The sequence below is a fragment of the Trachinotus anak genome, unplaced genomic scaffold (assembly GCF_046630095.1).
Source record: "Trachinotus anak isolate AG129_WGS33_773 ecotype Australia unplaced genomic scaffold, CSIRO_AGI_Tana_v1 ptg000032l, whole genome shotgun sequence".
In the NCBI taxonomy this organism is placed as follows: Eukaryota; Metazoa; Chordata; class Actinopteri; order Carangiformes; family Carangidae; genus Trachinotus; species Trachinotus anak.
This window is the reverse complement of record NW_027273883.1, coordinates 9,268,650-9,285,094: the sequence shown is the minus strand read 5'-3', so window position 1 is coordinate 9,285,094 and position 16,445 is coordinate 9,268,650. Positions and strand designations below refer to the sequence as shown.

At 41.1% G+C, this 16,445-nt stretch overlaps 1 protein-coding gene across 6 annotated transcripts in view; it reads right to left on the bottom strand.

Moving 5' to 3' along the window:
- rps19 (ribosomal protein S19) overlaps positions 1 to 16,445 on the bottom strand; it is a 249,818-nt gene that overhangs the window by 203,063 nt on the left and 30,310 nt on the right. Inside the window, exon 1 of one of the 6 annotated variants that reach the window (XM_071468620.1) lies at positions 15,316 to 15,319. The exons of 3 other annotated variants lie outside the window; for them this stretch is intronic. The gene's annotated coding sequence lies outside the window, so the exon portion shown is untranslated. Of the gene's footprint in view, positions 1 to 5,208; positions 5,214 to 8,830; positions 8,835 to 15,315; positions 15,320 to 16,445 lie in introns of those variants that run through there. 2 more of the 6 variants (XM_071468622.1, XM_071468617.1) reach the window with 2 other exon arrangements.

Genomic DNA, 16,445 nt, shown 5'->3' with positions numbered 1-16,445 from the left:
TCCTCCCAGTCACCAGCTGCTCCACTGACCCATAGTACCTCTATTCAGCAAACACACAGGAGAGAGAGAAGAATGCTGCCACGCGCACTGGCGTGTAGCTGTGGAGAGAGTGAGAATGGCACTCTATTCTTATAAGTCACCTATTATTTACTATCAATTATTGCTCCTTTATTAAGACATACTGTGTTTCAGCAGTATGTCTTAATGTCGATGAAATGTTACTTCTCCTTGTGTTTACAGCCTGATTTTAAATCTTTCATACCATAAAATCGACTTCGTTTTTAAGAATGCACGTTGAATTTCTTTTTTCCTCAAATTAATGGTAGAGCAAGTCACCCATGCATTTATCTCTTCTTGTCTGGACTAATGTAACTCTCTATTTTCCTTTTTAAGTGAGTCTGCAATTTCATGACTTCAGTTGGTTCAGAACGCAGCAGTCAGGCAAACACCAAATGAAGAGAACACATCCCCCCATTCTGGCGCAACTTCACTGGCTTTCTGTACATTTCAGAATTCATTTCATTCAGTTTGCATAAGATTGCTGTTTATTCTTGTTGGTTTTCTCTGTGTTATGGTTTTCTTTTCTTTTTATTATGCTCTTTTGAAAAGTGCTATATAATTTAAATGTATAATTATTATTGTTATTATTATTATTATTGTTGTTGTTGTTATTATTATTATTATTATTATTATTATTATTATTATTATATATCAAAGTTCTGTAACTGCAAAAACAGGTGACACAAACAAACCCTTCTCTGGTTGTGTGTTTGGGCTGTCAGTGACATTACTGCCAAATGATGAATTCAACTGAATACAGACCTTTTGTTCCAACTGCTTTATTTATTAATTTCACTTATTTATTTTTTAAGAGGAACAAAGTGAGGAACATCAGGTGAATTGAACTGTCATTGATTTTTAACATGGCCCTGTGTGCACAGCATCTGTCACATGGAACACCACTCTATTTGTGTCTGCGTCAGGCACAAAGTGGCTTAGGGATTTGTCACCTCCCTCCCTGTATTGTGCACTGGAATGACAGGATACTGGCTAGAACTTGTAGGTCACACCCAGCATGTTTTTCTTGGATTTGTGCTCGACATCCAAATGGGAACATGTTGCTCCTACACCCGTACTACTACTTGCGCACCTGACCTCTAAGAACTGCATGAAAAAATACACAGGCCTGAGTTTGTAAAACAGCAATGACAGGAGGATATAACTGCAGGATCAGGCCCAGATGGTAAGGTATGGCCAGCTCCTGTTCATGCGGGGGAAGAGATTACATAAGTAGATTTAAACCAGCGAAAAGGGGGACATGTTTCATTAGTGTCACTGGTGCCAGATCTATATTTGGAGCATGAGCCCACAGAAACAGACGTGCAGGGATGAAAATAGCCTTTAATAGCCCAGTTTGGGAGCTTTATTCCATTCCAATCTCCTGCCACAAGGATAGTGACAGACGGAGCACACTCCGCAGAGAGCAGCTCTATTCACCCAATCACAGTGCTCCCTCGGGCGGGGAAGGAAGGAGGAGAGTGTGGGAAAAAGGAGAGGGATGGAGGAATGGGGGATGGAGACACAGAAGGACAAGATGTGGCGACATGAATGAGCTTGGAGCTGTGTTTCTTGTTTGAAAAGCCATTTAGACACGATACCACAAAAGTCAACTGCTTAAACTTCATGTAATATACAGGTGGATGATATTGCCGCACATGCATTTTTAAACTTCAACATAATTTGCATGTTTACAGCTAAAAATGCAACAACTTAATTCCACAGTCTATTTTTTTTTTTTTACAAAATTGTATACAGTACAGGTATTTGTATGTGTATTATTTATTTCTAAATTTGCTTGTGAAAATAATTATTAGCTAAATGCATCCCTCTTGTGTCCAGACTTAAGTGAAAAGGCAAGCAACAGTCCAGAAGTTGGCTCAGAGAGAAGGGTAGACAGTCACAGTCAATGCTGCTGCAGATGCGTGGGGGGCTGGGAAGGAGTGGGTGGTAGAAACCCAATCTCCTCATATTGGGTGCCCATTGCCCCCAGAGAGAAAGCAAAAAACAAGAGGCCCAGCTGTCCTTAACAATGGACCTGCCCCTCACCAGCCAAGACTCAAAAGGCCTCATTCAGTCCCCCGGCTCTCCAAAGGCTGCTTCCAGGGACACTCGCCAGAACATGCTTGGATTCAAGGCAGACATGTCTGTATCTGTTCTGAACAAGTTTTTGTGTTTGTGGATGACTGTATGCATACATGTTCAAGCATGCATGTGCATATTATTCACCAGGGAAAAACTAACATTTCAAATTGTGTTTATGGATCTATTATGTTGTGTTGTGGTGGATTTTTAGGGTGAGTGCCTGAGGCCACACTAAACACTAATACGTTTCAGTGATAAAAAGCATCACATTTGCTACATCTACACCTGGTGTCCACACTACTCCAGAGTTTTCAAGCGTCTTAAACTGAGACTTTTGGAAACACTGATTATCCCCTTTTTGTTTCACAACTCAGTAGGGTTGTGTTTTAGTTTGGATGGACAGAAATGGAAACTATGGCGCAGACACCCACATTCCTGATTCACTTCCTGATTTGGTCATGACGTATCCTTCCCTGATTTGTCACACTCCTATCATGTGACCCTTTTCTGGAAGAAAAGCAAGGCAACATCCATGAAGACAACAAACAGCATCAAACAAAAATGGTCATGTGATGTGCGTTTTCAGGCATGTTAGTATGGAGATTGCTTTGCTTATCTGTATGCAACAATGTTTCGGGGGGATAAGGTGGAATCACTGCTTTGCTAGGCTGAACATCCAGTTAGACTGCTATCTCTTGCTTACTTTTCAACATGCTCAACTGGCTGACCGGCCAATTAGTCTAGTCACCATACCAGGGGGACACTGCAAAACCTAAAGGTAACAGTCAGTCACAAATGCTCAAGAACAACCCAACAGTTACAGCCAACTGATTGTGTTTGAACCTTGGAAAAGTCTGGCAAGCTATTCCCCATTCCTTTTTTAAACTAATCATCTCAAGGCTCCAGCTTCATAATATACAGAGACAAGGGTGTTATCAATCTTTTCATCCTTTTACAGGTGGACAAAAAGTTTAAATGATGTTCCAGTTCAGGTCGGGTTTGGTCACATAAGCCTTTTGAAGGTAATTTAGAAGGTGCCCACACATGTGTAATCAGAGTAAAGAGTCAAGCTGTGACCCTGGCAACAACAACTCTGTGACAGGGCAACACTAACTGTGTTTCAGCAGACATTAACTGTGTCAGGTTTGGGTCAGGCTTGGTTACTACTTACAGATTCGACGAAGGCCATATGTTACAGTATTTCGTTCTCTAAAGTCACACACATCAGTTTTGTAAGCACTGCGATCTTTAAGTGTCGGTAAAGAACTATCAAAAAGTCAATTGAGTGATCTACATAGTTGTGATAAACTGACACTGTTAACATTGAGAAGATGTGTAAACCCAACCAATCTGGAACCCCAAACATGTTGTGGAAAATGTTGTTATTTCTATGCAAATACTTGATGATGATGAGCATCTGCTCTTCATATTCATGAAGTATATCTCTCATGATCACCCCCTCCAGCGCACCTTCAGTTTATATTATTTACTAGCTGTTGATTGTTGATGTGGATGAGGTGTCGGAGATAAGTATGTGTATGAGAGCATGGAGTTTGAGTAAATACATTTGGGAGATAGACATGTGGGCGAGACAAAGAGAGGATGACGACGTGATGCTGTTTTGTGTAGGTAACAGTCCCTTGGGTTTTCCCCAAGAGCGAGGTCTTTATTCCATGCAGTACAAACGCAGCCAGCGCTCCACGGGGGAAAGCACCAGTCAGTCAGTTCCAGGGCTTAAAGCGAAGGCTTCCCCTCCCCCCATCACAACGCTGATCCTCACACGCACACAAACGGACATGGACATGCATGCTAGCAAAACATATGCTCAAAGGCATATAGGAGAATGCTTCCACATACACACACACACACGCACACACACATGCAAAAGGCTGGCTTCTTTCTCCTTCACACACTCAGTTGTCCTCTTTGCCCTCCCTCTATTTATTCATGGCGACCCCAGTGCTGATACTATCTCATTCTATCTCAATTACATCAGCCAACTCCCCATCCTCCTCAGCAAGAACTGTTTTTCTTCTTCCCTCATGCTTGTGCTTGTACCCTTTGTCAGTTTCTTTTTTTTTTTTTGTCTCCTTCGACCAGTATTTGGTATTATATAATAATCTGCTCCATATTCAGATAAGTATGAAATAAAATAAATATGAACACTATGGTTTCAGGTATGAGTTTGATACTTTACACCGTAAACAAAAGAACAATGTGGATTTAAGACAAATAGAAGAGGGGTACAAAATCATGCATGAGAAATAATTGGGCAGTTGCATTCAATTGCATCACCACTCTTGGTTACTCCAAATAATAAGCCGCACTGGTCACACATTATAAACTCAAAGATTTGCAAAGCGTAGCATGATGTAATTTGACAAACATCAAGCAAGATGGAACAATGGCTGTGAAATATGATTTATCACTTGCTCTCTTGTGTTCATGGTTATGTGCTCCTGTAATTACACGTTTCCACTTCTCTCAGCCTTATAAATAATCCCTAAAGCCTGGAAAAATTCTAAATATTCCTTACCTGCAGAGGTATATCTTTCTCTGTGGCAGGAGAGCCATAAAGTGAAGGATTAGGGTCTCAGAGTGTCATAAATCACTTTTACAGAATGGATTTTTAAGTACCAATAGAAGCTAAGGTTTTACCCATGAATTGTCTTTTTTAGCCATGTTTATAAGTTACAGGTGTCTTTCTGCTGCAAACAGTATTGTCACATCATCCAAACTGCTCTATTGCTAAACCCTCTGTGGAGTATTTCATCATAATTCCAGTGTGAAGAATGAGACAAATGGCTTGATGATCCAGATTGTTTGCATCCCTGCACCCTTTTATCATGATTCCCTTGCTACTTTCCTTGCTACTTGGTCAAGTGCTCCCTTTGTATTTCCTACACAGCGCTATACTTAATCAACTGCCTTTTCAAAGTAACCTCTGAAGGAGCTTCTCTAAATGCATAATAGAAAAATTCACTGGGATAATGATTAAAGCTGTTGTGGGCTATGCTGTGAAGAGTATTGCCCCTTTGCACTGCGCTGCACAAATGATTAGTCCATTGCTTACTGAGAGGTGTGTTTTGGCAAACCGGCTCTGATTGCACATAATAAATAGCTGCAGTTATTGTTAACAATGACAGCGGTCACATTTTGCTTGTTTGCTTTTCGATCTTGTCATTTTTTTTCCTGTTTCCTGAATGTGTTGGGTAATTTGCGCCTATCAGTTGCAAAATATGAACACACAACACACACATACAGGAAAATTGAAAGTCTGCCATTGAACTTCTGCAATGTAGTGGCCAAATCCACTTCCTGTGACAGACAATAAAAGGAAGTGGTTAACAAGGTCCACGACAGGCATCTCCAGTAGTGGAAATGTCTGCGATTCCTTCCACAACAACATGGCTGTTTCAAACTGAATGTCAGAGAGCACAGAGTCACAACTACAGGACACTCCTACAAATTTGTTTTGTTCACAAAAACACAGGATACACACTGTGCACAGCAGGAAAAGGTGGGGTCCTGAAGTCATCCATGTGATGGAGCCATATTGAAACAAGTGGATGGGTGTGCCAGTTTTAGTTAATGTTAAAGGTGTAACAATAAAAGCCTTAGCAAACTTTATTGGTTCATGTGGGATTTCCTGAACACACGTTCAAACACATAGAACAATACTGTGAAGTGGAGCAGATGTCATTGATATACCTGATCCTCTAGATTCATTTTGTTGATGGGTGGTGTAATAGTTTATTTCTGCAAAGGGCAAGATGTTTCCAGGATACCTACAGTTACAGTTTAAGTTTGACGGTATAAAAATAATTCATCCAATTTATCAGTGCTCATTGTCTATGGGCTGGTATAGAAAGAGATTAAGAGTATACAGTCATGCTAGCGTCTCTGTGTGGTTGTACAGCAGAGCTTTGAGCTAAATGCTAACATAAACATGCTAACATGTCACACAATGCTTACATGCTGTGTAGCAGAATTAATGTTTACTGTGTTCTGCATTTAAGTTTAGTGTGTTAGCTTGCTATTTAGCACCAAATCCAAGGTACGGCTGAGGCATAAACCAAATACTGGACAAATTAAAAAAAAATTTAATTTTAATTTTAATTAAGTTTTTGCGACCGACTGACAAACATTGCCATCTCTAGAGCCATTCTACTAGTGTGACTTAAAATTCAGCAGTCTCTCTGTCAACCCTGTCTCCTGACCCTTATACAACAAATGCACTGTATCAAATACGGTATGTTTATTTACCTCAACTTCAGTATGTAACATACTTTTATTTGAGGAAGGTCTTTATTTCTAACTGATTTTATATCTGTAATTGATATACTGGTATTTTAGTATGAAGCCTTGTTTTTAGTCGCTCCTATTTGCAATGTTAAACTTACTGCATTACATTTCAATACAAACTCAACAGAACCTACAGAATTTAAAGCCCTCTAGCCTTTCAATGGGTATAAAACCTTTGTTTCTTAACAGGGCTTTTACTGCAGTAAGCATATTGTCTCACTTATGGGTTGCTGGCCTTTCTGTTGTTTACATGCTATTCAGATCTGCTAGTTTCTTTAGCAGTTATACCAATGACCTCTCTCTCTCCCACTCTCTCTCCCGCCTCCTTTAGCAATAATGGTACATGTAATGAAAGTATTTCATTTGTGAGGCAAGGCTCAACATATTGGAAGCGCTTCTCTGCTTCCCAGCAGTTCCCAAGCAGCCAGGAAACCAGAGTGGCTCAGTAGACTGCCCTTAACAAGAGGTCTAGCCCTAAGCCCCCAGTTGGCATCCAAATACACTCAGCTTCTGTGCCGGTGCTCCTGGCTGCTGCTCTAAAGTGGGAGCATGCTGATCCGAATACATTGACAATAGATAAGTACCTTACACAACCCTACATCACATAACCCAAACTAACACTTTAACATCGCCGTAAAACATGTTAATTGTGCTTTAGTTTCTATGAACAGATTGTATTGCAAGAGCAAATATAACATGTAAAGTATGAAGATCTTTGCAACTTGACACATTCATTAAAATGTTTCTTACTTATGTTGATTAAAAAAAAAAGTAATTTAGGCAGCAATTAGTTTTTCCCTTAAAGTATTTGCTGTAGAGGAGGCAGAGATACCAATTTTTTCTCTGACAGTAGCCTCAGTGGACCATGACGCAATGTGGCCAAAGGACATGTTGTGTTAGAGTGGGAGCATGACTATTTTATTCTTGATTGCTCTTTCTTTCCTCCTGCTATTTGTATTTCATCTCTATAATCCACAGCTGATTTCAAAAGCTTAGACCTTTTCTTCATAAAAAACTGTAAAGGCAATCTGGCAAACCAGCCGTGGAATTATACGGAGAAGATTAAAACCTTATTTGTCACCTTAAAAATGTAGTATTGGTCGTTATTTCTTGTAAAGGACATGTCAGTTGTCAACTATCATTTTGAATCATGTCAGATTTAATTCTGAATCACTCTCAACCACACATGCAGAAGTGAATATTCATTTTTATTAAGCCTGTTTAAGCAGTCTGAATCCTATGTCATCTTAAATGTTACCCAATTCAGTATATTATCAACTCTCCTTTATACGTATTCATATGTACAGCTACAAGAGAATTGATGGTACTTCTTCTTCTCACTCAGCCTGTAATTAATGTTCTTCAGGGGATGTGTAAATATAGTTACTCAGTCTTTTAGCCAATTACGCAGAACAAAGACGGCCGATGTCAGCAGAATCCTCAGCGCTCTGGGAGCTCCCAGCACAACCAGGACTGACCTTCAGGCTTCCACTTCTTTACCGCTCCTTATCAGCACGCATTACTTTGTTATTGTCATCCAGGCTCACTGCAGTCTTCCAAGGACAGTTTGGGGTTTGAATCATGCCAGAAACAAACTTTAAAGTTTTTATTTGTTCCTGCATAATTACATTGCCAAACAAAGTCTATGCTGTTGACCTAGCACAGCAACTTATTTATGTGTCTTTCTGCCACTTTGTATTTGATGTTCAGGGCTGAACACCGAGATGATCGTGATCAATGATGAAATGATCTTACAAGAGTGTTTCATGAAGATATGCTTTTCACAAACCATTACCACCCTGTTTCATCCAGTGTGACTGTGCCTCACTTGAAAATACAGAATGAAAAAAATCAAGCCACCTCAATGACCGAACGCAAGAATTAACTCACATTATATACGTGAAAAGTCTACTGTTGATACAGCAGTAGTTGTTGTTCACTGTCAAACAGGTCTATGCAAACTAGCTATCCATTACCACCCTGGAATTTGCATATTTATACTGAGCCAACCAGGGCGTATCTAATGAATATATGATCTTGTGTTCATACTTAGCATGTCCCAGCTTTGTCGTCATTGCCAAACCCTGTTGGATATGATTTCAGTGTCTTGGAAGCTAACATGCAGGGATAGATAGGCCTAATAAGAGAAGAGATGACAGTAGCTGTGATCTTGGAGCTACAGCCATCTGTGATGACTTGTGTTTCTCTCTTCCAAATGAAAATAAGAAGCGGTTAATTGCCTTAGAGGGGATATATTTTTCTTCCAGCCCAGACATGTGTATAGACACGAAGCTCTCACAGTACAGCTATCATTGCTGCCATGTAGGTCAAGTGGGTGAGCAAGAAGAGCAATCTACCTGCTTGTTTCTCTGCTCAGTGTGCCTGCACTGGCTCCATTGTACAGAGAGTGCCTCCTTAGCTCAGCAGTGTGGAAAGGTGGCCGCCACCTCTCCACTCTCCATCTGTATCTTCAGTATGTTTTAAATATACACACTTTTGAGCTAACACTATTATTATAAACATGGAACATTTCCAGGTGGTCTCTTCAGGAAGACATTCATGGTTTTGCACTCACTTGTTGACATGAAAAGTGCCACAAATACTGTGTAACAAATGAAAAAAAGAGAGCTGGAGAGAGGGTTCAACACCTGGCTGCTATCTCACCTCCACACAGCTTGGCCAAACATGGCACGATGTGCATGTGAATATCAGAAAGTTATAGAAATGGTCGCACACAGATCACCCCACCCTGATCTGACACTGGAAAGGTGCAGGCAATTTGAGAAAGTCGGGAGGAATATAAAGCCTCTTTATGATGGCCACGTTCTTACCAGCGGAGGAGCAGGAATCAGGTGTTTCAACATTTGCAAACTAACACAGCGTGTTATGAGCATGCTATGACTTAACCACATGCTATGGCTTGTGACTTGTAACCACTTGTGCAACATCCATGTGCCTCTCCTTTCATGTGTCATGTTGTCTCAGGTCATTTGCTTTATTTACATGATGCAATTGATTTCATTTGTATGACAAGATGTTGCCCTCCTCTTTCAGTATCTGCACGTTTGTCACAGAATCCAAACCACACAATTATTAGATTATTTTTCACAGAGCTAGTTACTGAGTGTAACTATATGACAGTTAAATGTTGTTTCTTATTCTCAGACAATAACATACAATTTCCAATTTGTAACAATAATGGCAAACATTTTATTAAGAATATATATTGCATATAATATTTCACAATCCAGGATATGGGAGCAGCACTGGATGATCATGGATCAGCTCCAACAAGGGTCTCCAGACAGAAAAGGACATAGTATTGAAAAGGAAAAGGACACAAGACCCTACCCTCTCTTCTCCCTGTGGTGCTTCACTCTGCATTGATCCATTTCCAATTTACCTTCATGACTAAAGATGATCTAACCACAATGACAAAGAGTCGATGAGCACTGGAACGGCTTCACTCCACAGGCCCATTAAAAAAGTGCTGTGACCTGTGATGAAAAATCAGACGAGGCAGCCGGAGGTGTGGCTCATTGCCTACAGGATGTCTGAAAAATGGGTCACACGTGTGGGAGGACTGATCCTTGTGTCTGAGTAACAGAAAACAAAAGGAATCGTACTTGCCACAGTATACACAGGGGCCATATAGTGCTGATGGGAGAGCAATGGGGGCAGGGAGCATTGGTGGCCTTGTTTAATTAGATTTAGTCCTGCTTGCAACCAACCTGGGGGGGTGGGAGGGGTTGCTGTGTGAACAAAGTGGACATTCATCAGTGTTGCCAATCACACCGGATGTGATTAAGTTACACACCCTGTGGCCGCAGCGCTGGGGCTAGCGTTACACTGGTCGCCAAGGCAAACATAAGCACGCTTCACTCACGGGCTCAAAGGTCAGAAGGCACTGGACTTTGTTTTTACATGAAAACCCCAACAGGCCACATTAACATCTATGTATTACTCCCAGTGTAAATTATCATTTAAGTGTCATGACCGAGTCTATGTTTAAAGGTGGTATATACCTGTCATCTCTTAAAAGCTGAATGTGTATAAAGAGTATGAAATATTCTCATCAGGTGAGTATTTTTCACACTTTGTAATTTTCTGTTGACGTTGTTTTTCTTTTAGTCAGTTCTTTTCTTGTGGGTAGAGTCACTTTGGATGTGATGATGTAAGCATGTGCTGAATTCCAGTCAAGCAGAGTTGCATCAGTTGAGTTTAATTGCTTTCAGCATCAACTGCTCGGATCCCATCCACTGAAATCATATTTGCATCATCTGAATGCGAGAGCTGGAGCTGTCTGACACTCTGTGTGCAATACTGCCAGCTCACCTAGTTTGACTCAAACCTTGACAACTACTGAAATATAACAGTTTAATTGGTAAAATGACTCTAACTCACCAGCATACAAGCATTAGGGTAAGACTGCAGTGGAATTGGTAAGAGGTGACTTGACAGGATTTTTATGACGCTGGCTACCTTTGGCATTTATCTTGAGGGTATTTGAAAAGCCAGACACAAACCAAACAATCTTGTCCTCTTCTCTTCCAGTTGTATCAAGAGTAAACAGGAAGTGTGTGGCATGTAAGAGGGGGAAGGGAGGCACAAGCTTAGAAGGAAAGCAAAAATTAGGAGAGAGAGAGAAAGAGAGAGAGAGAAGAAGACGAAGAAAGAAAGAAAGAAAGAAAGAAAGAAAGAAAGAAAGAAAGAAAGAAAGAGAGATTTTACACTCAGCCACAGTAGGCCTATACAGTGTAGCATTTTTTTTTTTATTTAATAGTTAACAATAGAAAAGACAATAAACATCGAGGTGAAAAAGGTAACAGACGAAACAAAACTCCACGACCCCAGAGCATTTTGCGAAAGACAGCATTTGACGTTCCTGCGCGTTTTAAGAATAGTTCACCAAAAAGGAAGAGAGAAACATAATGTGCAACATTTTGTCACTGATCTGTCTGACACATGACACTGAAACAGCAGCTAATTTTCAAGCCGCCCAACATGCAGCAACCTTCTGAGGATCGATAGTGAGTATAATTGAAAAGACAAGTTAACCCAGTTCTTTCTATTTCCTCTATCAGTGCTAGTTGAAGTGTCACAGACCTGGTATCTGTGTGCAACTTGTTGGCTGGGACTTAATTGATCAGCAACACACATTATGCAGAAAAAAACCTAAAGAACCCAGGCTGCTTGCTTCTCATCACTTGGCACAGACACACCATGTAAATTTCATGACCACAGCATGTTACTGCTGCCAATTCTTTGCTTTGAGTCGGATTCACCGGGACACCCACAAAAGCCTAGGGCATTCATCTTTTATAATGTTGTTTTTGTCTATATTTGACGGTCTTAATGAAAGATTTAGGGAGATGCTTAATCCTATGGGTCTAGTCAGGTAGATGGATGCTGCTATCGCTGCTGTTCTGGTGATGAGACCCGCAGCGGAGGGATGGAGGGAGGCAGGGTGTAGACTGACAAGCAGACAGACAACCATGGCTGCTAATATAGCAGAGAGGGAGGTGCTGATGGCCTGTTGCCAAGGTGACACAGGCCAGCCGGGTTCTGTCTCATTTGCAGATGCAAACGAGACCTTGCAGCTCCTACCGACGCTTGCTAAGCCTCCTCTGGAGACACAAACTGCACTCCCTCCTCTCTGGAGAACAGCTCCTGCATACACCTGAGCTGAGAAGAGAGGGGATGCGCAACTATTTATTTGCTTTTCACGTTTGCTTGTGATGTGCCTCCTTTGTGCCCCAGCTGTCTGAGCTCCTTTGGGAAAGAAGGATTGCTTATAGTTTCTAAGTGTCCAACAACCCCCACATTGACATCTTCCCTCCTTGTCTCCTCTCCTATTCCATTGATTCCCTGTGTTGAATTGGCCTTTTCAGAGAGGGGGGCTGATAGCAGCGTGCGCTGTTGAATAACAGCCCTCAGCCGACGCAGCACTCCACCCCAGCGACAACAAAAAGGCAGACTCCTTTGTTTGGCTGGAGGTAAACAGCTGGGAACAGATGATGCTGGCCGAGCTGATTTACGTGGCCACGGCTACCGTGGTGACAAGGTTTTGTTGTGATAGGGACAAACAGTTGAGGGGAGAGGGAGGGAGAGGAGAAAGGCAGACAGAGAGAGCATGAGAAGTCAAATCAGATGAAAAAAAATACACCAATTTGGAAAGCAGTTTGGTCATTTGTTTGTGTTTGTGTGGGTCTGAAATCCCATCTAGACAGCTCTGAACTCACCTGAGAAAAAACACAGTGCCTAACAATAGAGGTATCAGTGTGATCTAACACAAGTTTGAGATTGAAACTGCAGCAAACTAGAAGAAAAACACACCAAAGAAAAAAATAAGAGGAAAGAAAACACACCATCCCAATTTGGGTGTTGTTTTTTTTCTCTTTTCAACAAACACAAATTCATTTTGTCCTGAATTATAATAACCAACAATTGGTTGACAGAACAGAATCATTGTATGCTGTTCTGTGATAATTTGGAGGTACAGAACACAAAACACCAGTAATGAAACTGCCATTAACAAGTGTGGCTGACGCGCACTTATGAGAAACACCACATATGCCGCGCAGACCAAATCCTGAATGGTTAAATGGTCATGAATAATTAGGGCATTCTCTCACTGAGCAGATGTCTCTTTCTGCCAAACGCTGCTTCTCGCAAGAATGAACGGCCAGGCAAGATAAGCCTGGTGGAGGAACAGAGTGGGGGTCTCACTGGATAGAAGAGAAGGAGGAAAGAAGATTGGATGCCTGTAATACAATATACCATGTGTGCACAATCACACACATATGTGCATATTTAATGCAAAGTCTCACAATATGCACACAAGTGCTGATCAATGCCTCAAGCGTCCCAACCCTCCCCCCAAACACATAAGCGCACTGCACTAACATTATTTACGAGCATTCCCACTTGAAACCCCTGAAGTCTGGAGAGACTATAGTGGCAAGGCCCCACTCAGCTCCATAGTCATTGTGTCAGGGAACCCATAAATTACTCACCTTGCCCCTCAAATATTGATAAGGCTATCACCATCTAACCAGCTCACAGGAGACACATTTTCTTCACTTTGTTGTGCCCAAAACATGGTAGCAAAAAAGATTGCACCTCTTTCTGTAATGCTTGTCAAGTACAAAAATACCTCAGATTACTCATTGGCTTCATTTGTTTCCTCCCATGTTAAGTTGTTGCATCACACTGGTGAAGATGTTTTGTCGTCTTTCCAAAGGAAGGGAGCAGTTTCATCCATATCACAGAAAGTGGATAAACCCATAACATGGAAAATAAAGTGCTTTGGATTTTTTTACTTCATTATGAAGTAAATATCGATTGCACAATGTAATGACTGCAGAGTAATGACACTATCTCCATTTACATTGGTTCCCTATAACAGGTAGCGCCTGAGGAAAGTAGTTCCAGTAGTTTCGGTAAACCCGATGGCTCGCCCAACTATGGAGAGATTTCTGGGACTTGAGAGGGTTCAAAACTTACACTGAATTGCCATTATTTCTACTAGATCAGGAAGTAACAAAGCCTGCCCACTTATTAATACAACCTGATGTTTTACTCCACCTTTATCGTGGCACTGAGATCAAGGTTTCTAGTTCAAATTGGGATTCTTACGATTGCCTGTTGCTTTGAACAGTAGCCAGGCTGATAGTGGCAGTCATGTTGCTATCCGGTCCAACAGTAATACTACTTGGAAAGGCTATGAGCAGGCAGGGAGTTGAAAAGTTGTCTGATCTAAGGTTTAGTCGGGGAGGAACGTTTTCATAATGCTTGCTATCTCATTTTTGTTTTTTCCAACCTTAATCATATTTTGTCAGGACCTTTGTTAACCAACTTGTTGCTGTCTGATTTTCCTGTCTGGGCAGCTGTCACTTGTCATCCTATGAAAGGGGTTGATATAACTCCAACCTTTATTATATTGTGCAGTGTAAACTCATAAATTTCATTAACAACTATCCCATCTTTTCTCAATTAGTCTCTCCTAGCTGAACTGAACAACAGCTCTAAAATCTGTCCTCAATGACCAGCTGCCTTTTAGCAGTCATGGACCAGTAGTTTTATCATGTATAAATGCATTAACAGTATCTAAAGGTCATGTTATGCCAGGCAGAATGAAGCGTATTCAGTCGTGCGGCACACTGGTTCGACTTGACTGTAAATTTGTGGACAGCTATAACTGTCAACAGCCAGAAACATGACTGTGATAGCCAGCAATGGTGGTTCACATGTAGGTGTCTAGCCATTGAAAGACTCACACAAATTCACAGAGAGTTATTTATTCAACCTCGCACAAGTAAAGGTCAGCTAAGGAAAACAAGAGGCATCAATATATAGATTTGTCTCTTTGGAATCAAATCAAGGCTAGAGGGACTCAAACTCTGGGATTTGAAGCAGGGGAAACAATAATTGGATGTCATTAGGCAGTTTGAATTACAGAGATGTAGATTCTACACGATCAATTCCTAACAAACAATTTAGCACTTTAAGTTTATTGATTTTACACAGCTTCCTATACACGCTGTGGGGATTTTGAAAAGATTGTGATGGCTCCAGGTATGGCTGCATTATGACAGGGAACAAAGAAGTGAGTCAGAAGGAGACACTGACGAAGACTCCTCTGCTATGCTGTGAAGAGTTGTTTTTCTGTTGTATTGAACTCAATTGAACCAAGGAAGCTGCTCTAAACTGTAGCTCTTCTACTGCCTCATTGCTGCAAATAGATATAGAAACTGAATCATCTGCCTGTTTTGGAAATGAAATTGTCTGGCAGTGAAAAACTTACTGTGAAAGGCACTCCTGTTTGTCACAGTAGAATTGTCGTGACTGGATAAAGGAAAAGTGTTTTGCAGTTACTTCATTTTGTTTTCTGTCAAATGCTGCGTTCCTGCCATCCTCTATTGAGTACAGAAACTGTCACTTTATCAGTCACATAAAGCTTGATGTATGAACAAGAGAATAACTTCTGGGTAGTCTGTAAATATAGACAAGTATGACTTGTTGCCTTTGTCATCCTATGATGTTCATGACTCATATGCATCACAAGTCAAGCAGTCATGTGCTCGCGCCTTGATAACTGGTGGCAGAGGAGACATGTTTATCAGCCTGGCTGGAAGGGAATATAAGTCCATCAAAGCCCATCAAACAGGCAGTGGTATTTGTGTATGTGTGTGTGTGTGTGCAGGAAATGTCTGTCCTGTTCACCACATTGCCAGGAAATCTCCACAGGAGGCAGCTTGTGGCACCTCATCCCATTTCAGTGATAATGCCATCATTGTCCCTTCGGAAAGGGATGGAAATGAGCTATGCTCTGGCCTTATGGTTGACTTGCTGTCATAGTCAAATAAGGATGTCTTTGTCCACCTCGGATCACCAAACCTATTGTTGTTTTTCCTTCTCTATCATATATGTGTAATGATTTTGCGATGGCAGCATATTTATGAAACGTTAAAAGAAAACAGCAGCACTGTAGCAGTGTTTTTTCTTCTCAGCTCTAAACTGCATAACCTTTTAAAAGTGTTTGAAATCGCTGTAACACATCAACAGTGCTGTTTGGTTTGTGTAGGTGTTTCAGTTCCTCATGGCAAAATGGCACATCACAATAGGTTGATCACAGTTTTTTCACAAGGAAGTGAAGTTACTAAAGCTGACTTGGGAATGGCTTCTACTTGTATTCTCCCCCCCTGGCAGAAATGGCAAACTGACCTTGTGTCACCATTTTTGAATAAACTTCACACCTCCCAGTGCATTTTGGGAGGTGTGAAGTCATTTCATCTTCTGCTGAAAATTTTCGCAGAGCCAGCTGGAACAAAAACCAAAACCAGAAAGTTGACAAGTGGAAAGTCTTTGCTAGCCAGTGACTGATTGCTGCTGCTTCTGACTTATCAAGCATTCACTTTCAGTCTCTGTAGGAAGAAGTGAGAGGTTTTTTTTTTTTACCATTCCTAGGAATTAGATTTAGGATGAAGAAAGAAATT